General features: G+C 37.7%; 1 protein-coding gene across 2 annotated transcripts in view; it reads right to left on the bottom strand.

Moving 5' to 3' along the window:
- Positions 1–25,008, bottom strand: part of LOC117243146 (amphoterin-induced protein 1) — a 291,568-nt gene that overhangs the window by 251,185 nt on the left and 15,375 nt on the right. Inside the window, exon 1 of one of the 2 annotated variants that reach the window (XM_033510398.1) lies at positions 12,582–12,664. The exons of the other annotated variant lie outside the window; for it this stretch is intronic. The gene's annotated coding sequence lies outside the window, so the exon portion shown is untranslated. Of the gene's footprint in view, positions 1–12,581; positions 12,665–25,008 lie in introns of those variants that run through there. 2 annotated transcript variants of the gene reach the window in all.

Below are 25,008 nucleotides of genomic sequence, written 5' to 3'. Positions count from 1 at the left end.
TCGCGCTATATAAATTATTTTCATATACAGCCATATTCGTTGTACAAATAAAACTTGTTACAATTTATAACGTAAGCATGGTTTAATTGTTATATTATGTACATTTTTGAGTTGTGGATAATGTTTTACGAATTATTTCAATATGCATTAACATGCATCAAATTTAAATTAAAGGATTCATGTAATGCTTACAACTAACTAATCAATTATTCATCCAAATTATATTATACGGAATTATATAAAATAATTCATAATGATATCATTATACAACTATTAGTCTACTATGTAACGTATCTATTGAATAGCTTGCACACATTTTGTAGTTCACTTGCATTATGCAAGTTAAGTAAGGATCCCTATCTATTATGCAAATTCATATTCTTACGAAGATAATTAAACCTAGATAGATTGTTTTACTTATTAAATATTATAGAGATCGCTATACTCTGAATATTGTATACATTTCTGTAAATTATTTGCATTTTGCACTTTCAATCTTCTCATAAATACATAAATCTCTGTAGTCTAATTATGAGCGATAATGAACGTCGTCACATCCGACACTAACTATACATTCGATCAATTACCTAAAAAAATAAAAAAATTAAAAAAATTTTCCGATCGAAAACATTCGCAATAATCTTCAGTACGATAGGCATTAACAATTCTCGTGGTCGTGGTGCACTGCTGGTACACGCACGCGTGACAGACACGGTTAATCGCGGTGGTGGTGGATCGTCAGCGGAAACGGCGCGCACCCGGACGGCAGACGATTTATATTCCAATTCAACGGGCGCTGAAAAATTTCGGCACGAGTTATGTTCACAATCACGACACCGAAGTTATATGTCTTGAACGTTATAGAGGGCAAAGGCAGCGAGGACTTCCACGGCGCTCTTCGTAGAGACTTATAGAAGAGCCATGGAAGATGGGCAGCTTGCCAAAAGGCTGTAACACTGATCCGAAACCGAAAAAGAGTCATGTATCATCGGTGACTCGATTGTAATACGTAAGTAGCTTTCTCCGATCGACTGATCTTCGATGGCATGTTCGATTCTGTCGCGTGTATCATTGTTCGTTATGGAATTCGGAAATCGATGCTGGAAGTCGATGTTGTATTGTAATTTTGCTACGTGGTAGTAGAAATATGTATCGCGTCGGATGTAGCTATTTTGCGGGATTTTTGGAAGACATTTTTGAGGTTAGAGTAATAGTGAGTTAGGAGAATGTTTGAAAAGTGAAAATTTTAAAGGAAACGTGTATGGGCAAGTAGTGTTATCTAGTATTGAGAAAAGCTGATAATGAATAAAAATAAAAAATGATATTTTATTCATCATTATTCATCATTATAAATATGCGATCGAGCAAGTATTTATCCGAACAAAAATTTATTTGAATAAGAAATTATTCGCATAAGGATTTATCCGAATAAAAATTTAATCGAATAAATCTTATTCGGATAAAATTATATATTATATACAGATATTTATGCTACATCAGGATGAACATGGTATTGAACGTGAGATATATTTTCAAGCTACATTGTCCACTTGTAATATTGACTTTTATAACCAATTTTTCTCGAATGCCAGATTAAAAAGTTTATTGCTCTTTGGTAAATTGTTCATTTGACATTTATTCGTGACAATTATTCATTTCACATATATTAATAGTAAAAATTCTACAGTATCTGGTATTTGTATATACTTATAATGTAAAAAATTATGTGGAAACAAACAATTATTCGTATTAATATTCCAATAATTCTGCAATTATTATTCGAATAAATAGAGGAAATAATTTGTTACGGATAACATGTAATTATTCTACAGATAAATTATTCGATTGATACGAATTTATTCCGATAATTATCTTCGATAAATATTTATTCGAGACAATTCAAATAATGCCTAACTTTGGTGTCACCTATTCTTCATTTAATTTGTTTGTAAGATAAATTCTTAAGTCAGATTAAGAGCTTCTCCCTTTGGTACAGTCAATATCGATATTTTTTTCAATTTATAGATCAATATATATTTTATACAGTCTCAGATAAAAGATAGGAAGTGTAATCAAAAGGCATGAGAAATAGGATTTAATGTATGGAAAAAAGAAACGGAATACATACACATTTCCGCTTTCCATTCTCTTGCGAGAGGAAAGAAAGAAACGAAAGTAACAATGTATCAAAGGAGACAAACTTAAATCTTGTTTTTACAAAGAAGTTATAGATCATTAAATTATAATATAAACTCCTTCTATATTCTTAGTCAGTAACATTTAGTGTGTAAAACCCAACAAGCTTCTCAAATCATTCTCGTTCAAAATTGCGCAGCGAGACAGCGAGAAGTTAAAGCTGACGTCTCGAGTTATCAAACTCCTCTGTGCAACATGCTCCAACGAATCAAAAACAAAAATCAACAGTGTAAAAACTTAATACTTCTCCTTAATACTACAAGAAGTTTCCCGTTTTCCGAACATTTGCGGACATCGCGAACCACATCTGCCAAAATTATGTTAGTTTCACAAGCAGCGGTACGAAGGCGCGTTCGAACCGAGGCAACGACAAACTGAAACGAAGAACAACAAAGGAGCAAAGAAGAAAAAAAAAAGAAAATAAAGAAATGATGAGAAAAAAGAAACGGAAGAAACGAGTTCCCGTTATCGATCTATGCAACAGCAGGCCTGCATGAGAGAGAGGAATGGGACGTGAAGTTTCTGCAGTTAGCTCGCGTAAATTATGCTGGATGTAAATGAAGGAAAAAGCGAAGGGTATCGCCAGGGCGAAGAACCGCCTAACCAGAAGCTATAATTTCCGCTTGAGAAGACTCATAGCTTCATGTGCGTGCAAAAATCTTCCATCTATCGGAGTTAAGGCGTATTTGCACTTCTACGTTTCAGATGTGCGCCATAGATGATTCATTCACAGTGAATGTCAAAAGTGAAAACTGTATTCAGGCCTCGGTTCGATATTGAAATTCGTTTCATAAATTTTCAAACTATCGACGATTGAAATTGTTGACACGATTAATTAGTCGGTAGAGCTGTGTGATATCCGAACGGTTGTTTCCTTGTTGTCAAACTTGTTAAGTTTAGACTTGTTGCTGTTGCTTTACTACGAACGAAGTATCCGTTCCATTCATCGAGAATATCGACTGTTCAGTCTGAATTAAATACAGATGAAAACAATCTTTACGTCTATCACTGTTGGTGAATCATTCCTGTTCTAAAGTTGTAGAGTCTATACTTGTCTTTAGAATTATTCGAGGAAGGGTGGTAGCTAGCCGGCTTGATGTGGACTCGGGGTTAAAGGAAAAAGATCGACATGGCTGAGACGAAATAAGAAACGTCGATGGAACGGGAGTGTGAAGGCATGATAGAGGGGCGAAATAGAATAAAAGATGAACGAGTGTGCAAATTTGAAGGCGATCGCCGGCGTCAGGTGCTCCATGGATATATACAATTCTCATGAACGAGGCTGGTTTGAATTCTACAGCGGTAGAGAAGCAGTAGCACAGCAGTTGCAGCCAGCATTGCTGGAGAAAGAGAGATACGGGGCCTCGGTTGGCTAGGTTGCAGCTGTGGCTGCTCCAACTGTCGAGTGGATCAACCGTTCTCCTGGTGTAATAACGAGCAGAGGGAGGAAACGCGAAACCGGGTCACGATGCCCTCAGAAATTAAACGTAACGACCGCTGTAAAGGCGTAAGACGCGAATGATTACACGCTGGAATTAATTCACGTCGAAGAATCGACGTGCTTGATAAGAACGTGTCGAGGAAGTTTCATCGGTGAATACCTTGTAACGAACTCGCTTGCAGTTTTAGCTTAGCGGTAAGAAGGGGTTGCCTATGGCTGCTTTAAAGTACCCCAGCTAGGGTGGCTGCTTCTAATTCCGGCAAAGGGTGTTTCCTTTCTTCCTTTATCTTGCTTTTTTGAGGGAGAGTGGGATTTACAAACGAGACGATTCTTTTCGTCATTGTTCAAGAAGAAGATTTCTTGCGTGGATTCTTTGAGGTATATAAATATAATAAATATTAAAAATATTAATGTATATAATATAAAATTATTGTGATAATATTCGAGGTTGCTTGATCTTTTATATGGTCTTCGGTTGCTAGCTTAAAAATGTCTCTTGGTATAAAAATAGTAAAAGATGAGTTTGAATCTTGGGAGATTGTAATAAATGTAATATAATTCACTAATTACTTGATTTTACGAGAGTACATTGCGTAGAAGTAGGATGTTTAAAATATACATGGACGACGCTGGAAAACTTTCCAGGAATAAGCTGAGTGACAAACTTAATTATCTTATACCATGGCACGTTTTAAATTATTTATAATGTGTTTAAATTATGAAGAACTTCCAAGAACCGTCTTCCTGCGACATTGGTAAAAAGAAATCCAAAGCTCAGTCAAAACTCATCAACCAAAACTTGAACATTGATTAATGCAAAGTCGGGAACGAAGAAAGAAATAGCGTCTTTGCTGGTAAACCCGTTAAAGTGTAAGAACTCGCATATAACCGCGGACAGAAGCAAAAAGAGAACCCGTTTAAGCGGTGTTCTCTTAGTAGATAAAGAACGGGCCGGATCCCGGAAGTTTGAGAAAAGTTTCCCGGTTACAGATTTGTAATATTGTTTTCAAATTGAAAATTAAATCTTAATTTTTCTTCCTCTGGAATTAACTTATTTTCCATGCCGCGACTCGCTTCCCTGAAGCGGTGGAAACGAACGAAAGAAACAATTTCACAGGAACGGGAACTTTTCCTAGTTCGCTTTCCCCTCTTTCACTTTTAATTTTTTCCGCTCGAATTTCAACGGGCCAACGAAAGTGCTTCAATTTTTGTTTTCCAAACTTCTCGTCTCGTAGCCCAGCGAACAAAGCCCGGCTAATATCTGAAACGCAATCCGTAGAAAGGGAAAACGACCTCGGTTATCGTAACTTCGACAAAAAAAAATCGACCTTCCTTTATCTTCTTTTTACTCAGGTTTTTTCTTCTTCTCTTTTTTCTCTCTTTTTTTTTTTTTTTGAAATTTGCAACGAACGTGAGCGTTTGTGTAACCAGATGCAAGTAGTCGCGTAATCTTTGACGATATCACGAAATTCCGGCACGAGTTTCGAAGTTATCTCGGGTACGTACCGACGTTCGGCGACGCTATCACGTTTACCACCATTGAATGCTAATCTAATTCGTGAATATTCGTGAATAAGGAAAAGCGTTGCCGTAAATGCGGCATACTTAGGAGTTACGACATGACGCGATTGTGCAACTCGCTCGTGATGGATTTACCGGGAACGACGAACCGCACAGAGTGGTCGTTGTGAGCAAAGTAGAATCGTCGGACAAAGGTACCTTTGTTAGAACCTAGGGATAACCTAGATTTATTCAATTGCTTCGATTCGAAATTCAATGACAACACTGCTTTCATTCAGACTTGGAAACCAAGTGGAGATAAACGACGATACAGCGAAGTGGAGATACTAAGCAGTGCCTTGATATATGGCCATGTCGCTTTGCTTTTGATTATTAAACTTTATAGAAATTATTTTGTCGTGTCGTTTGTTGTGAAATTATTTTTGTAGCGTTGTTACAAATGTGTTTTTAAAACTATCAGTTCGGTGGAAATTTTTAACGATGAATTTCTTATGAGTATTATTCTTCTGGAAAAATTAAAACATTAAGTATTTTCTAACGAAACTGAAACTTCATCTTGTTCTATGACTATTATTCTTTTCGCTGACAGTCATAATGTTGGAAGACAGTTTTTCGCATCTCTTAAACAATTAACGTTTTTGAGCTGAGTGTTACTCTTAAATGAAATGAAAAAAGAAATAGCATAAACCCCGATTATTCCGCAACAGCATACAAACACGATAATTGAACGAGTTATCAAGTACTGAAACAAAACTCGAGTGTCGTACTTGTTCCAGCGGCAGTAAGACGATGATCGGTGATTTCATTTAGATTCACCGAAGAATCGTTTCCACGGTTCCATAACATTAGCATAGAAACAACCGGACCGCTTTAGCACACCATCCAAGTCTTCTTGCGCGACAACTTTCGCGGAAGTTTCGTCGCGATGTCATTTCAGTCCTTCTTTCTCCAAGATTCCACGATCGTTCCAAAGGATACGTTAATGGGAAGACATTACCAGCCACTATAAGAAGTTCCTCCGTGTCTTTGTACTTACACCCGTCTTTTTTTCTTCTACTGTTTTTACAGCAAACGTTGTATGTCACGGGTAAATAGACTGAGAGTGTGCCAGTAATAAAAAGTAGATATAACTACTGTCCCATAGTAATTCGTAGGGCAACAGAAACCGCGTCAGCTAACTCTCGTTAACTCACCCTAATCGCTGTGGTTTATAGGAGAGGACCATTTATTATTACGTCTTAACGCCTTCGATGAGCTATAACAACATCTTCGTAAGTGTAACATGATTTTCCAGGGTGATGGATTCGATGGAGCAATAGTTATGGAGTATGGGAAGCGAGTTGGGAAACAATAACGTATTGTAGTAATATCGTATATGGTGTGATAGAACTTGGAGCGAGATGAATGAAAGAGGATGCTTTTTATGGATAATTGGCTATATATGTATATATATAAAATTGTACATTATATTGTATTATATTATATATTATATAATATTATAATAATATACAAGGAGATTTCATTTCGAATATCGTAGGATTCAGAATAATATATTTCCAAAATCTTTGTCCTACAATCCAAAGATTACAAAATAGTTTCATTAAATAATTGTTAACTTTGTTAAAATGAATTCTATAATTAAATTCTAACATTCTAACTACAGGACATAAAACTTTCCTGTGGTACGCGTTCAAATACTCACTAATTAACGTAGAACTATTTGTACTAGCAAACTTTCAAATAATTTTGCGCATACCATAAACAGAACAACATATCCTCAACTTCCACTCTCGTGCAATATTATCCCGCAGCAAAATAGCATTCCAAAAGAAAACAGTGTCGCAAACGGATATTTATGGATATTTATGCGATTATTCCTTATCCACTAATTCTTCTCACAACTTGGTCAGCGATTTCGAGAAGCCACGCCGCAAGTTGTAACGGCGGACTCGCGCGGGACGAACAAGTTCGGCGAGGTTTCGTGATAAAAAGTTTCGATTTCCGAGGCAGCGCGAGCTTCCTCATCGTCGAGCGGAATTTACGGAGCGGAACGAGTATCGACAAGTAGAGGCTGGTATCAGGGCATAACTGAATTTCCGTATAAGCATAGAGAAAAGAAGCAAATGAGAGAAGGACTGCGGATTTCGGCCGCGGTCAGAACATGGAGAGTAGCGAGTGCCGTGATACAAGATGAAAGTAATTAAATAAAGGCTGCTGATAGTATACTAGCGAAAGGGACAAAGGCGCGTGAAAAAGCAAAAAAGAAACTTTTGCTCTTGAAATGCTTAATCGCAAAAAACCTTTAAATTCCCGGCGTATTTTAAGTGTAATGAATTGATAAAAGTTATTTTACTTAGCGTGGGATAAAGTGGGATATTTACTCGTGCTTATTTATGATAAAGTTATTCAAATAATTTATTATTGAAATAATTTTCTCGTCCTTGTTTCTTTCTCTTGCTGTATCTAAAGAAAATACGCGATATTCTCTCTACCTCTGTTATTATACTATAGATTAATGGTACCTCCTAATATACGAAATTTGGTTATTCTATGCAAAAATTCAAAATTGAAGTTTAAGTTGTTGAAACTTCTATGGCTCAAAAAATCCTATTTTATTACAATTTGTTCTTACAAGAAAAAATTGTTACTGTAAAGATGATACATTGCGTACTAAAAAATGTTGGCTAGAAACACCCTGTTACAGGAGGGAAATAAACTAATATCGCGTGGCGTTGGCCGCAGGAATTATTCCGCGGCCAAGTTTTCATATTAGCGTTACAAAACGCGAGCAATTCGCAACAGAAGTCACGGCAGGCTGTGCTCGCGCGTTTGTTTCGCCAACGAGTGCTTTTACGAGAGCTCTGCGCGGATCCGCACACAGACCTTGCTAAAAGTCGCCACGAAAGATCGTTCCTCCGACTATTCGCCAACAAACTTCGTCTTTCGTCATCTCGCTTCTGGTTTAACCTTATTTTCCGACGCGAAACCACGCTATTAAAACGTGCCACTCTTCGGATAATCGACCCCAACTTTTACGTTTTCAAGGAGGATTGAAGCAAGGAAAAAGAAGAATAATATCGTGGATGTAAAATCTTGTCACGATGGATTTCCAGTTGACAGGAATTTAAGGCATTGATATAGCTTGGTTTGATTTAGTTAAATCTAATTTTGTTTGTAACAATTGTAATAATTTGTAATACTTTTGTTTGTCAATATTTCGGGAAGGAAGAGGTGTATAGATTGAGAATTTCTGAATGATTAATTGACTTCAAACGTTGAAATGTACGTTATTGTAGAGAGCATTTGCTATATAGAATAACAAATAGAAAATTTCTCACCCTCTATTTATACTCAGATATTATATCTTCAATTTTTAATTTCTATATACGAAGGAATTACAAATTAATTACTATGTTCGTTACTCGCTAAAAAAATATTTGCATGAAAATCATGGAAACAAAAAGATCAGACGTTTAAAAGTTTCGCACAGAAATCCTCTGCTTCCTAAAATCTAACGTAATCTAACAACCTGAAAAGTAAAATTCAACAACTTCAAACGTTCAATATTCAAAGAAGCTTTCACAAACAAATTGGCACGGTTACAGGCAATAAATATTCCAATATACTTTCATACTTATCCTCCCCTACAACTTAAGCCCAATTTTATTCAAACAACATTCCCCCAGGGTCGTAACCTCCCTCTTTAAAAGAAATTCCCTAAGCCTCCTAAATAACTGAATTGATAAAGTAGCTACCGCGTAACAAACGACGCACCCTATCTCTTTTTCCTCTTTTTAACCTGCTTTATCCACGCAATCTCATTTGCTCTGTATGAAAATACTCGCGACGCTTCTTATACTATGGATACATATGTATATTGCGAATATATCGAGGCCAGTACTCTGTCACAACCCATTCCGTTCGTTTCACGCGCAATTAACTTTCCATCGCGTCAGTCGTGGTGAATCGGCTGCTTTTCAGCCCTCCGATGCTCAACTCGAAAACGAACGGAAGGGGTTGATGCGTAAACACTGATGCGTTACATCGCGCAGGTCGCGCAGCCACACAATTTTTCATTTCACCCGATTCTATCACGCGTCAAGTAGAACGAGAAATATTCCCGCGACTTTGCGTTATTGCACAAGCAAAATTCAATGGCGGTCGTATATCGTCGGCTGACAGGTCGTTGCTCGTCCCATCATGCTAAATGCGCCGTTTTAAGGAGGCATCTCTGACACGACCAATTTTGTTCCGTATAATAAATCACTTTGACATCTGTTAATAATGAAAATAAATAAATATCGACAATCAAAAATGCAAAGTCGTGAAAGTCTAAAAAGAATATGGAGTGAAGTAAGAATATGGATGGTGAAATATCCACAAGTAGCTGGGCTAGAATGTCTTAGCATTATACGCCCAAAGTATAAAAAGTCGCGGCAAAATGATGTTGTAATGTCAGCCAGGAATATATCCATTGATTTTCAAGCGAATTTTTCCCAAAACCGAAGCCTTTGATTTTATGCAATAATAATTTTATCGCTTTTAACTTTCGATTTACTTTAACCCGTAGAAATTATCACTAAAAGGTCGGTGCTAAAAATCTTCTAAAAATAATTTACAAACAAGAAAATAAACTGAAAGTAACTACGGTGATCTCTCGAAAAACGTTTCACGACCATCGTCGTATTTAAAGGGACTCCGTTGAAGCTCACTGAAACACGAAATAAAAAGAAAGAATTCTTTATCGAATCGATGAAAACGAAGGGAGTATTTTGGCTTTCTTTGCGGCGCGTCTTAGTTGTAACAAATGAACGCGCTGGCTGCAGGATCGATGCCGCAATTTCAATAAAGCTCGAACGAAGAACGCTTTAAATCCTGGAAAAAGTACTAACGACCGGGAATCGTTCCAGCAAGATTGCATTTCAGAGGTGAATCGATGCGATCCTTGACAGTTCCACTCGCAAGTGTAGATACGCGCGGTAAATGAGATCCATCAGGTGTAACATTCGAGCGTAAAACTCTCTCTCACACGTGTCGCGTTCACGACGGGTGAGATAAGACTCCTCCTCGAGATCGTCGCGTGCTCCAGTCCGTCTGTTTCCTTGGGTAATGGCCGACGAGACACTAAACGTGTTCTAAAGTGAACAAACGAGTGAGGTGTGAACTGGATCGGCTTGGTTGCTTTCTTCGAAGGTATTTCTCCAACTTCTTTGTATCGGGAGATAGAGGATTTTGTTTGTTACAAAAATACCGACTTCATTTTATGAACCTTTGAATCACCGACATCGAGTGAATACTATTACCGTGATATATTTCATAATATTTCTGTATTTTTTATATAATTTTCTGTTAACATATTTGACCTTAGTAGACGTAGAATTTTTTGATGCGTTGCTGTTTCTTTAAATATCTAATTGAAAAAAAAGAAAGTGAAAGTTCGTCTAATTTCTTGAAGCATGTAATTTCAATTAAATTACAAGCAATTTAGAATACAATCGTAAATAATAATCGTATAATTGTAAAAAAATAAGCGGTTATGTAGAAACGAAATCCTCGAAAATTGAAAGCGGAAGATAATCGAAATAACCCTTTGTAATCCTAGACAGAGACGAACGAAGTATACCGGGAAGCAACGAAGTTCCGTGTTATAAATTGCAATCTGAAATACTAAATTATCCTCATTCTGTGAAGACGCTTCATTTTGACAATTCCATTATCGACGTGTGCTATAAGTAAAGTCCGGTTGAAACTCTAATCAGTGGACTCGATTAAAGGAGGAAACGTAAGAAGCAGTTTTTTACGCGATTCGATAAATCCTGCAAATAACGGAGACCGAAATTAGGTGAGATATTACTTTCCCTTCAAACGAATCACTTCCGTTCCTCTTACGTTGTCATTTTTATATCCCGATAAATGAACAGAAACAGATCACCTCGCCTACCAACGTTCTAGTATATAGCAACAGTTTTGTCCACAGCATCGGCGAATTGTTCTAAAACTATGCACACGTATTTAGTATCGAGGAATAAAATTTAGCGGAAGAAAAGTGAAGGTAATCTTTTTCCGGTGCACACGTTCGATCGGAGATGCATTACTTATGGCACATTTAACTCGTCGAATAGCTACACCACCTTCCTTATTGAAGTTTTATTCCGGATAATCGGTATCCGTAGGGATCGACCTTTTCTCTCATAAATTTCATCGCCTTTCGATTTCGTTAAGCGAAATGCATTTCCGATAATACTGCGATGATAGATATTTGTAAAAAAGCTTTATTTGTGAAGAAAATTAGTTTATACGAACGCTATTTCTGTCGTTCTATAATTTTATATACAGCGACTGATGGAAGCGTATTGAATAAATTATACATTTTATTTATAAATTGAAATTTTCATGAATATAATTATATCGACGAAATTCGGAACGAATCTGGAAATGTATATAGAAGCTACAAACGAGCATAGTTCAATATTTCGGTAAATATAGAATATTTCACAATTCATCGCAAATGTTGGATATTAAACATTGAGTAATTTCGAAATGACGAACAATTGTTGAACCGTCGAGAACTTCTAATTTTAATTCATTTCAGATAACGAGCTACCGTAGAATTTTCAATATCTTAATGAAATGAACGCGAGACATTTGACAAAGAGAATGGAGACAAGAGTTCGCAAACAATATTTCCAGATGTCCTAAATATAACTGTCGCACACAGCTGCACTGTAATGAACAATTTGTTCCTTAATCGTTACTATCATCGGTTTATTCGCTAATCCATAGTTGCCGGCCATTGTTACCGTAGCGTGCCCATTAACATACACCACATACTAAGAGGAACGATATAAACGATTAGCATAAATTCATACTAGATGGAAAATTGAACTCCACCTATTGGATCTACCTATAATACAGGCTTAAATTTAAATTTTATTTAATTAAACGTCAATTTAATAAGAGCTCTGCTTCTCATATTTCTTTCATGGTCTTTATTTATAAGCAAATTTCGTACGTAGCTACCAAACCAGTCACGATCTCTTTAACTGTGTAATTAAATTCTGAACTTAAGATGAACCTGGACATCGTTGAACCTTCATTTAATCATCTGATTTGTAAGCATTTGAAGATTACCTTATTCAACGAAACAAACAAGAGAAAATATTAGCCTCGGCCGATCAGAGATCCCGTTCGGCGAACGTCTCATGCAGGCGTGGGTAATTTATTCCGCCTTGGGACAAAACATTGCCGACTTAACAATCTAGTGTGGCACGTTGAATTAATCGCCGCGTCAAACGCATTTCACATTTAAACACGTAATCGCCATTCACCGTGATTTCACGTTTTTAATCATTAACGTTCGTCGCAGTGGGATGTTCGTAAGCTAATCGATGTAGCATGGAGTTTTTAAAAAATCGAAACGAACCAGTCCTCGGAGGAAATGTTTCTCGAAGATAAATCAACTGTTGTTTTAAGAGGGCGAGAACGTTATTCAAGATTTTATCCACGGATGCTCATTACCACGCCACTACCGCCTCCTTTTTTTGCCAAGATGTTTTTGCTACGTTTTCTTTTGACACTGGAAAAGAGAATAAATTATAACGCAAGAATAAATTATACCGCGTTACGTTTTAACTGACGTCTGTTAATGTTTGATTGCAACGGACCGATGATCGTATATATGTAGATGACAAATAGAAACTACATGGGCTTTAATTATTTCGAAGTGTGTTTAGAACTCTTCTGCTCCCTTCCATTTGAGATATCGTACAATGTTGCGTGTCTTCTTTGAAGAAAGATAGACATTACATATGTATAAGAAACGTTGGTCAAGGCTAAAAAGTAGTTAAGACAATTTTCTGTAAATTTGGGATAATAGAAACGAAACAAAAATAGTATTGTTTGTTATTGCTTAGTTCGTGGGTGCGAAAAATGAAACAGATTACACGAACAATATGTCGAGGAGAATCGTTTTCAGCTGAATCTCTCAGCTTCGCTATATTCCCATGACCTTTGCATTAAAATTCTACTTATCAAAGGGCAAGTAATCTAAAAAGGATTTTCTATTTTGCCAGATTCTATTTATATCTTGCATCCTTGACCCCAGATTTTTATGCTGAACACAGCGATTTTTATGCTGTCTAAAAGTTTACGACATGTATAAGCACAAAGGCGGGAGAATATTGTAAAGATATAAAAAAGTTTACAAAAGCACAACAGAACAATGTTCTGTCACTCTACACTGTTTTCACTCTAACTCGAATTTAACCTAATTATTTCGAGGTCATTTAAATTTGAATTCAAGGCCGTGCCAAAGACATTATCACTTAAAAAAAAGAAAAAAGGAAAAAAATTCTATCAATCCTATTAATTCACGAATTACAAAATTTTATTAATATAAAGGTTAACAAGATGCTTAGTGTTAAATAATTACATTAACATGGGAGGATTTTAAATAAGAAACATCAAAAAATAATATCCCATCATAAAATCTTCACATAGAATCAAATTTACATCGCAGAAAAAACACGCAACAAAATTCAAAAGATCCTTGGACATATTTGTTGGTCGAAAAAATAATTATCCTGGGGCGGTGCAAAGGGATAAAATTTCCAGTTCGATGGAGACTTCTTCGCAAAAAAACCATGTCTTGTATCAATTCTTGACACACGCGTCATAAATTCGTCAGCACGGAAATACAGCCACAATGCGAGGCAGCAACAAAGTATCGGGAACTCAGAACGTTCGAATATGTGAAATTTTCATCGAACTCCGTGACCGGAACGTTGGGGTGCAGAGATCGAACGAACCATTCAACGAACAATTCATTTCTCACTTGCAACGCACCGACCTTCGCTTTTGCGCGGTAGACTATTTCGCGACGAATCTATGCAACGCTTGAACAACTTCGAATTTTATCGGCGCATCCTAGGTAGGTGTGCGTGAGCATACGAAAGAGGGAGCATAGATAAATGTAGTTCGAAGAGAATTAAACGAGAATGATATAAGAAACGTGTTGATGGAAAAAAAGCCTTTCAAAACGCCTGCAGCGAAATGAATTTCACGTGGAAATACACCGCAGTCTCTGACCCGACCACCGATCCTTCTTATATTTGCTCGTGTTTACGCTCGCCGAAGCAACAATCCGATATTACCTCGTCGAATGCCAACCTGAATTGTACGTTATTAAATAAGCGTTTCAAGAATGATTTCGTTGCGAAACATTTTTCGTTTCCTTGTTTTTTTTTTTTTTTTTTTGGTGATGAATCGGTTTGATTGCGAGTTTGAATATTATTTAGAGAATTACACGATTGAACTCTGTACGATCAAGTTCAATGTAGATGGCGTTAAGAAGGAATTTGAGAAAAGTTTGATGCTTTGATATTTTTAACAGTACAATTATTTGAGAGGTTCTTTAAATCAGTTGAATATTAAATTGCAAGATGAATACCTGATTTTTACTCTAATTTAATGTTGATAGCTAAAGAGACTTTACGATCGAATTTTTATTTTTACGTCGATTCACTCGACAAATCTTAGCTGCGTTTATTAAATAGCTCGTTTCTAAACAAGTAGCGCGGCAGTTTCCTCGCGGTAACATCGTTCGCGATGTTCTTGAACCGATCTTGCGAGGTAATGGATTCCGTCAAACGCAGGCAATTGCCGGATACAAAATGGACCGATAATTTTGTTGGACGCGTTCAATCACCGAAATCCAATTGAAAATTCAACTCGGCTAAGAAAATTTAATTACGCCACGCACCGGATGGCTAATCTTTTCCACATTTAAAACGAGCGAATCAAACGTGAAGGAAAGAAGAAGGAAAGAGAGAAAAGCAAATGGAACGAAAATAAACCCAGGAAACCGATCAGAATAGAAGAAGGAAGAGAGAAGGAGAAAAGGGAAAAAGGCGAAAAAGAAGAAAATGGGCTACGATGATCCATTTAATTTCACATGGGACACGATAAAAACACTGTTTGATAGGATGGGAAAGTTAACCCATCGTTCCTTCCTCCTTCGTCCGGGTCTCTACGTTCGGCCACGTTTTCAGATGGAATCCGAATCCTGACATTTGCATCCGGCATTTTACGTCTTGTTTTGCATAAAACAGCCGACAGTATCAGGCTTTCCTCAATCCAGATAATGGATTCTCCGCTCTCCACCCTTCTTTCCAACGAATTTAACGCGGCCCTCCATTGTCCCCACAGGGTCTGGTGTGCCGACGGTGGCTCGTAAAATGCTAATTTGCGGCGGCTACCCGCACGAATGGATCAGATCGGTTAGCACGAGTGGATAAAAATCGTTGGAATACCAATCGAGGAAATCCTTGAAAACGCTCCCGGCCTGCTACCGGCTTTGCTTCGATCGATTTCCCTTTTTGGTCCGTGTACAAATCACGTTCCCGTGTGGTACACAGGTGCGCCTGCGAAAGGTATGAACTTTCTCCATCCCTTGTTCATCCTCTCGGTTATTTCTCTTTCTCTTCTTTTGTGTTGCACTTGTTCGCGCCATTTACAGGCATGTTGCGAATCGGCACTGTCCCCGAGTACGATATATTCCAAACAACATGCTGGATTGACATTAGATATCAGCTAGGCTGGTCACGTAACTAATCGTGGTCATGATGCTACGAACCTGCTGGAAAGTAAATTTTAATCGTGGCACAAGCCTCTTGTTTCCCGATTGCTAATGCACCTGGAACTACAGATTCATTTTTCGTTAAGTATCTGATTCTGTCGTAGATCATCTTACCGCATTGTAGTTGCTGTAGCAGTTCTGTCAAAATTTTCCTTGCCATTACAAAAATTGTCGTTCTGTAGCTTCTCGTTCTGTCAGAGAGTCTTTAATAATTCGGCAACAGAATTTACGATAGGTCTAGGTATTCCCCGCACCATTTTGCTGCCTATCACATCCTCGCGATATTCCCAGGGTTGTGTTTAACCCTTTCGTAATGTATATACGGAAAGCGCAGAGCTCTATTCTATATATCAGCTATATTGGTGTATTATGCTCTGCCATGTAATATGCGTTATTGACATTGGTTGCACGATCGATGCTCGTTGCTTTGTGAAACGTGACAAGAACAAGCCAGGAAGTTGCCATCTATCAATAACGAAATATCCGATAATTCTCTATTCAAGATGCAAGAAAAAAAATTGTGATATTTTGATTTAAATGTTAATTACGATGGTTCGTAGTGAAAGGCTTAACTTTACCACACTGCCATTCGTTTAACGTCTTACGTCGAAAAGAAAAACACAATAGCCAACCGTCTCGTGAAGAGTCGATTCATCCTAAAGAATAAATAAAGATGAAGCTATACTTCCTTACTATACTTCCATTGATCCTATCACCGAGGCCGGTATCAAAGGTTACCAGTATTAACGGCTGTTCCAGAATTATTACAAGCCTTCGTTGCTCTATCTAATTATCGAGTTGTTATCCAGCCATATCCCGTAGGGAATAGCAAGAAAATAAAGATGAGGCTGTAGGTACAATATTCTCGGTACACGGTATTGCAAGAAATCTATATCCTTCCTCTTTCTGCTTCTCTCCTTTCCGATCCTGGTTACTCAATAAAAGAGTTTATCGAGGCATCATTTAGAAGATAAAATAGAAAAGCTCAATTCTCCTCTCCCCGTGACGTCACGCCGTTAACTCAATATCGTTCGTCGATTGGAGGCTCAGCCAGGCTTCGTGAAACAAAGTGGAAAGGTTGAGGACGAAGGAACAGGAAGGGAACGCAGCGAAGCATATTTTATGGCAATCAAAAGTTCTTCGATAAAATCTCCCCGATCGTAAACGATGTAACGACGCGGCCTCGAAAATTTATTGCAGATTAGTTTGGTACATGCGCAAACTGTACGCTCGAGTAGGAGTTAAAATCCATTACAACGGCCAGTGTGTACAACGCACGCACAATCCGGGACCGACACGCACTGTCCACGATACAAAATGATCGAAAACGTTCGCCGTTATCCTCTATACAGGGTGTCTACTTTGAAAGACGAGAAAAGATCTATCGATTTGTTCTTTAGTTTTTTTTCTTCTGTTTCATTCGCTCAACAAAGAAACGTTTCATTGAATTAGAAGAGTATGTGTAAATACTTTTTGTAGCCGCTGTATTTATCAATTACAGATATCACCGCAAGTCACTGAAAAATCTTAATATACAGGGTGGTTGGAAACTGGTGGTACAAGCGGAAAGGGGGTGATTCTACGCGAAAAAAGAAGTCGAAAATATAGAATAAAAATTTTTCGTTTGAGGCTTTGTTTTCGAGAAAATCGACTTTGAATTTTCGGTCGGTACGCGTGCACTTTATCACGTCTCGTTATAACGGATCTCACTGTAGATCGTTGTCTCGATGAAAAAATTAAAAAAAAATTAAAAGAAATGTTTGTTCTATATTTTCGACTACTTTTTTCGCGTAGAATCACCCCCTTTCCGCTTGTACCACCAGTCCCCAACCACCCTGTATATATATAATTAGAAATTTACAATTTGTTCTCCATTAACACTGTTGTAGCGATATATATAAAATATTAACTATAATGCTTGATTCGTAATAAAGCGTGAAGATGGTTTTGTATGATAGTACGAACTATAGATATGTACGTGTCGCTTCTTTGGATAAGTTTCCATTATTTCTCGTAATTTTCCCTCGTTGAAGCGTGTCCATAGTAATCCAAGATGAATATTGGAACGATGAAAAGAATGAATAAATACAATAAAGCTCGATTGTAAACGGTCACTGTGACATACAGTGGTTAAAATTTCGAGACAAAGGAAACGTTTGTAGATGTATAATTGGTGCAGCGATGAAAATACATCTCGTTCTTTTTTATTGTTGTTCGTTGATAACTGTCATCTTAATAGAATCTGGATTTTTACTTATTTGCAATTATTTCGAGATAAAATTTAAAGTCAGTTTTAAAGATATAACATTACATAGAACTGACAAAAGAATACAGAAATAAATTTACCTTTTGCCCTTCGTAATGTGAAATCGTTCAAAGATATATAAGATTATGTAAACTCGAAGTAACGAAGCAACAGGTTCATGCAAGATAACGAAACGCCTCGGCTAGAAATAACGAAGAAAAATATTGAATTGTTTCTCTACCACTTTATTAGCGTAACGCTCGTTTCGAGACACCCTCTACATGCATAAACGAACAAAGGTACCATCGTCGAAAAAGGGACATTGTTAGGACACGGTTGTTGGAACGTCGTGACTAAATACCATTTCCAATTCGATCCCCTTGTTCCTTTTGTTTCTCCGACCATGTATCGTGTTTCCAATTTACAACTAAAATCCCTCTCACTCCGTCCTCTGCCTTCGTTCTCGACCAACTCGATCAAACCAAAAGAACCCCCTTCACAAAAAAAAAGGAAGAAAAAAGAGGGCGATAGAAAACAGAATTACAAATAATAAAAGTGACAAGAAACGAGACAGGAAGACCCAAAAACGCAGCAGAAAAGCTCTATTTCCCCAAATCCCCAAATTGAACGAGTACATTGGACTCCGTTTCATTTGGGATTGCTGTTTGACGCTATAAAGTTAAGAACAGATGCTTCCTTATGAATCACTCAAAATCAGTATCATTTATATATAGCGAAACCTAATGTTTACTAATTTATACAAGAATAATTCATTAAGCGCCAGGTTATTCATAAGTCATACGTTCTCTCGAATGCAAAGTTTCATGATTGATTTATGAAAGATTCTTTCATTGATCCAGAAATCTTTATGAAACTAAGTCTTGTACGTCGATTCGAAAAGTGGCATCGCAATCATTCATCAAATTTTTACGTACAGGTTTATTTTATACATTATACAAGACAAAATTTACTAACTCGGCTACAGCAGTTCAGCGATTACACTTGAATTTCCTAATTCTTTTAACATCGTCACCTTCGATGTTCAGTATTCTGGTATTTTAAGTTCTACTCCAACTCTTATTCTCAAACTACACGAGTTACATTTTGCTCTATGCTGAGAATCAGATAAAGTGATACGAAGAACGCAACAAACGACCTGAAAAATGGTAAAAAGTCTGATTTCTGTGGGGGTTAAGGTGCAAGCGCGTAGCAATGAACGCCGGCATCGCGGTGTTTGCAAGGCAGATTACACGCACCTAGTGTCGGTCGTCCGCGGCGCGGGCCTCCTCGTAAATATTCATTTAATCTGATCTAATCTATACGAACATATTCTGCGCCTCGTGTAATTGTCGGCGAGATTGCAAATCGATATCTAAATGGGCTGGTCTGCCCCTCCAGATATTGTACTTTACCGGACGGCTATTGGACGAGCGTGTTCCTCCTGCTGTGGCCACCCTTCCGAGGCGTCCTTCGCTACCAAGTGACTACCAACTTACGTGGCTCCTGTATCTAACTACCCTGTCGCCCCAACTTTCGATAGCCTGTGTGTGCTTTCCAACCGACCGGCAAATCAATCCGTTGAATAACACGATTCTACCCTTTTCTGCCTGCCGCCCCTATCTCGATTAAGCGGGTTTGTTACGGTACTTGTCCGAGTTCGCGTCTCAAGGTGTTGATTGACGGTGTCTGAGGGAAGCTATGGGTAAGTATGACTTGGAAAACTCGTAACCGATGGTATTCAGTTTGTGGAAATCTTGGTTTGATGAGGTTCGGTGGGTTGCGGTTGGTGAAAGAGGTATTATACAAGGAATGCTGCGGTGGATGAGGTATATGTACAGAAAGATATAGGTTCGGCTTGTGCGTTGAGGATTAATTGTTTTTGGGGTAAAGTGGGTATTAAATGGTCTGTATAAGCATAGACCCTGTGACGGGAGCAGAAATGTTTCTTACTAAGGTTTCTAGTTATGAGATCTTCTGGGGCTTGAGAAATTACGATATACCCATTAAAGCAGCCAATGAAATGCAAATTTATTTTCCTCTCGAAAAATCACAAAAACCATTAAATACAGATAACGTTTCAGATAACGTTACAGTCTTTTATCCACCGCCTATCAGTTTTCGACAAGTTGACACGCCCAAAATGCGGATTCTCCCGTTTCACAACGAGCGACGTATAAACGCATTTTCGTTTTGTTATTTGATAGTGTCGCGTTACAAGTACCTACAACAGTTCATTAAGGCTTTTTTTACTTATTCGCCACGAGCAAGTAATAAAAAACGTATTATTTGCGGGAAAGAACGGTCATGACGGAGAAAAATAAACAGTCGTTACGCGTGCACGAAGCGCCGTAAATCCCGACGCTCAATTTCATTCAATATTTACATCGTCGAAATGAAGCAAAACGACGACGTGGGGGAATGAAAAAAAAGACAACCGCGGGAAAAGAAATATTCACCGCTTGGGCACGAAAATGCGGGAAAGGTGAAAAACAACGGGATGACGAGACAATTAATCTCGCAGCGTTACTTCGAGCGAATCCAGAAGCGCCTATAGGCCGTTTCAAAGAGCACCAAATTAAACTTCCGCGGATGTGTTCCACGACCGTGAAAAATAACGCCCGTTGGCCGAAACATTTGCATTCGCTTCGCATTTGCGTCGGATTTTCAACGAACAAAAAGCTAAGATATTAATATTTTTTGTAATATTTGTGGTACACACGAGACAACCGACAAAACTAGTTAAACTATTTCGTCTTAATAATTATCGATTGTAACGTGGTATACGCGTCATGTTTCGCGGGGGAGACTAGTACGATAGTGAATATGAAATGCACCCCGTGTTATGTTGTAAATTATGGTGGTGCGTTACGTGGAGAAACAAAATTGGCTCGACGCGTGTATGTAAATTTAGCTACGTTTCAGGTGTTTCGTGGGTTGCAATGATCTTGGGGTTGCTGCTGGGGTTTGAGAGATTCGTTTGTGATACTAGCTGCGGAAATGCAACTTTCGAACTATTTCTTCGTAACAGGCGGAAGATATTAATTTAATTTGTTAGTTTACTTTGTAGAGTAATTATGGAGATATACAGAATTTCAAATTGTATGAAAATCTGTTACTTCATATTCATATATGAATTTCGTTGTATCGTATTCTCATACAATATCACGTTACAGTATAGTTATTTAGTACGCTAATGCAGCGCTTGAAAAATGCATAATTATCTTATTCGAACACGAAGAGAATACTGAGTGTATCGACATAATTAAAAGAAATTACCGCCGGTACTCTACACGCATTAATAATTGATAAGTATCATCATTACGATACCTCGCGTATTATGCGCAATTTTGACGAATAAACGAAAACTTTCATTTTCCATTGCCCTGTTTTTTACACAAACCAGCAGCGTCAGTGACGATCATGAAAAATTTGGAAAATGAAATGAGCAACGATCGAAATTCGACCAAAGGGAATTTCATCGAGGTAAATTTATCACTTTCGATATTTCGATATTTCGCGTATACCGGACGCGGTGTGGTGTTTTGATGTGGTTCGAACGTTATTACTCGTCGTACTGTTTATTAACCGTCACTGCGTTAATCGATTATCGCATAGTTGCCCTCAACCTGATGAAATCGAAACGACGAATCGTGCAAAGTTACTTTCGACGTTTAACACGCCTTTATTTTTCCACGGTTGCTCTACAATTTCTGTTTGTAGTACGACACTGCAGACGGTATCACTGCCAAATGATATTCAAGTTCGAATCTGGAACGACAAACGTTGGAATACTCTGTTTTATACCAACTAAATTAATCGGCGACCTGTAAATTAATTACAGCTTGGCCAACAGTACGATACTTTGTTAATTAGTTATCTTCCGTGGAGCAGAAAACGTGATCGTTGATTTGTACAGGGCGAATGCGATCAAAGTTCTTGCGGAAACGTTTCTGTGATACCACTTGGTGGTTCGTAATGGTTCGTGCAAACGAAGAGATGTTTAAATCTATCGCGTGCATCCACTAAATGCGTTGCGTGTAATTTAACAATGAGAAACGAATGAAAAACGACTATGAAATTTTCTTGAAAACACTTAGATAATGAACTTGAAATTATTTAGAAAAGACCTTGAGATACCTAAAAAATTCCTTAATATAGTCGTTACCTTAAAGAACAAAGCTTGAAAGAACTTTAAGATCAGACGATTTCATCTTGTAAAAAGATAGAATATTAAAATTATTCGTAGACATTTTTATCAATTTGTGTTATATTCCAGATTGTTCCAGAAAAATTAAAAAGTTCTTCCTGATTGCAACTTTTCAACGAGTTGCTTCGACAGAAACAATTACAGAGAACATTGTTAAATCAAATAAAATGATTTTACACCTTGCTTTGCCTACCGTTGATTAATCGTTTGTATCGAGACTTCAGTAACTGTTGACGAGAAACTCGATTCTTTTTCAAGTTGCTTTGAAATAAATCGCAATGGGAACAGACTCTCTATCGATCGAGACGCGATTTCATTCTTGTCTGCTCTTTAGTTATCGGGTTTAATCAATGAACAGGATTAGAGATGCACGACTGCACTGAGAAAACTTCAGATGTAACGATTCGAATCGCGCTAATTTTTGTTGTTATATCCTAAATTGCGATCGATGATAAACACTTTGTGGAATCTTTCAGATTAAAAGAAAGGGAACGGAGAGTTGGAGTTGAATTAAAATGCTTCAGCAGAATATTAATTTTTCCAATTCCAGTGAACTGATATAGACATACTTTGTATTCTTTTCATGAATATAAAAGCGTCATACCTTCTTAAATTCATTACAATTTACAAGCTGTACAGACAACAGCGTATACTCGTGTAACAATTTTTCCGTACTTCTACAGTAAAATATTATCTCGTATGTATACAAATTAAAACGTTAACGAAAGCGTCAGATTAAAATTATTCGCAGGAAAATAGTAATATTTCATTTAGATACTAACAAAAAGTTTTGCATAATTCTCTTGCTTGAATAGGAACGTTCTTCAAACTGATAACAATGTACTCATTCTGATTTACATACAATGGGAGTACTATTTTTATCATATCGTGTATCTTCTATCATATCATATCGTTCTTCTAATCAAATTAACATTCGATACTTTTGAAGTGCTTTGTTTTAAATCGTAAATATGCGAACAAATTCAAATGTAATCCAAATTACCACCTACGGGCTACAACAATTAATAACTGAAACACCTTTAGACAATATGAAATGTAATATCTCCAGGTCTGTGACAACAGTTAATTAGACCAAAATCTTCAGGGATTTCAATGCATAAGAACCGAAGCAAACAGGGCGATTCTCAACCAACTTTTACACACTATTACCTCCCAGCCATATTCGTAATCTCTCCATTCAAAGCTGTCGCCTGCAATTACCAAGCTCCCCAGCACTCGAACAATTACAATTCACAAATTTGTCTCTATTCAGCAAAAATCGGTTTTCCTTTCGCTGTCGTTCTCGTAGCATACCCTGCGCCTGCGAGATGTTGCGAGAAACAACCTTGTTGGAGGCCAGATAAGTGAATCCTTGAGCGACAAAACTCGCGTTCATTTCGATGCATCGAGCTGGTAGTACGTGACCCCAGGCAATGAGCATTTTGACTTGTTACAAAGACGGGCCAACAAAATTGGCTTCTATCCACGAGCAACGTCGTCGTCATCGGCGTGGGTCTCAGCTCGCTGATGAGACTCGCGCGTCGTTCCTGTGAACTACCAAACCCCTTTCCACCGATGCCAACGCGTCGAATTCCCGTGAACCGAGTACCCGCAAAGGCAAGCTTTCCGGAATGAAAGCGACGCTGCACCGGTGTGTGCAGGCTTTCAAATATCGCGTACCAGAGCCCGAAACCAAAGCGAGATGTCGCGGCAAACTGTGCAACGCGACCACCCGTTCCCGTCTCTTCTGTAATAATAATGCCAGCGGGAGCAGTTGCCGTGAGATATTTCGGATGTAAATCGTTCAAGTTCTCGCGACGATAGCGAACGACGACGCGTATACCACCGCCGTTTCCGCTGGAAATACTTCTACTTTTATTACTACTGTGCACTCGCTAGCGTTCAGTAATATCATCGCGTTTTGTCAGAAATAAAACGCGCGATGTAATAGTAATGGGGAAGTTTAGTCATGAGGCGGCTGATGGAGATATGGTGAAATTGGTATTTCGATTTGATGAATAACTATAATTGATTTGATATTATAGTTATTCGTATTATAGTTCAGCGATACAGTTATTGAACGAGGTAGGGAAATTGATTATATTTTTGGAAATCACAGTCTATCCATTCTAAGAAATAGAAAAATCTATATGACTTCCATTGTCTTTGTGTTTTTAACATGTTATAACGTTTTATATAAACAGATTGCTAACTATGATCAGAGGTTAATAAACAGACTTCTTGAAGAGTTGATTCTTATAACAGTGACGGTTAATTGATTTAATTGATTTATATAGGTCATTTCTTCCTTGATGGCTCTGATTGCAAATTCATTCGACGAAGTTATCTTTAATTAACTATTTAAAATAAAGAACGAAATATAACTTGGTTCGTTTGAGAAAAGTTGCACCTCTCAAATCAGATAAATAGATAAGGAGCTTTCTCCCCGTAAAGATAAAATTTCAAACAATAGTGACAACTGTGTTTAAAAATCAATTCAATCACGTCAGTACAGGACTTAGCAGCGACATGCTTACGTTTAATCGGACTCGTGCCAAATTAAGCCTGGATCGCGCGAATTCGTGGAAAAGAACAGCTGGAAAAAAACGAGCGGACGTAGGACGAACGTTTGCATAGCGTAAACAGCGATAATACGATTAGATATGGAAACTATCGGGACGTTTATTTGATCGGGGCAGCCAACAAAAAGTCGAACTTGTGTCAGCTGTTTAAACATGACACGCTGTTAACCTGCGCCCAAG

This window comes from Bombus vosnesenskii, unplaced genomic scaffold, assembly GCF_011952255.1.
Source record: "Bombus vosnesenskii isolate JDL3184/JDL3185 unplaced genomic scaffold, Bvos_JDL3184-5_v1.1 scf7180000013262, whole genome shotgun sequence".
NCBI classification, from domain to species: domain Eukaryota; kingdom Metazoa; phylum Arthropoda; class Insecta; order Hymenoptera; family Apidae; genus Bombus; species Bombus vosnesenskii.
The sequence above is the reverse complement of the archived record's forward strand: the minus strand, read 5'-3'. Positions and strand labels throughout refer to the sequence as shown.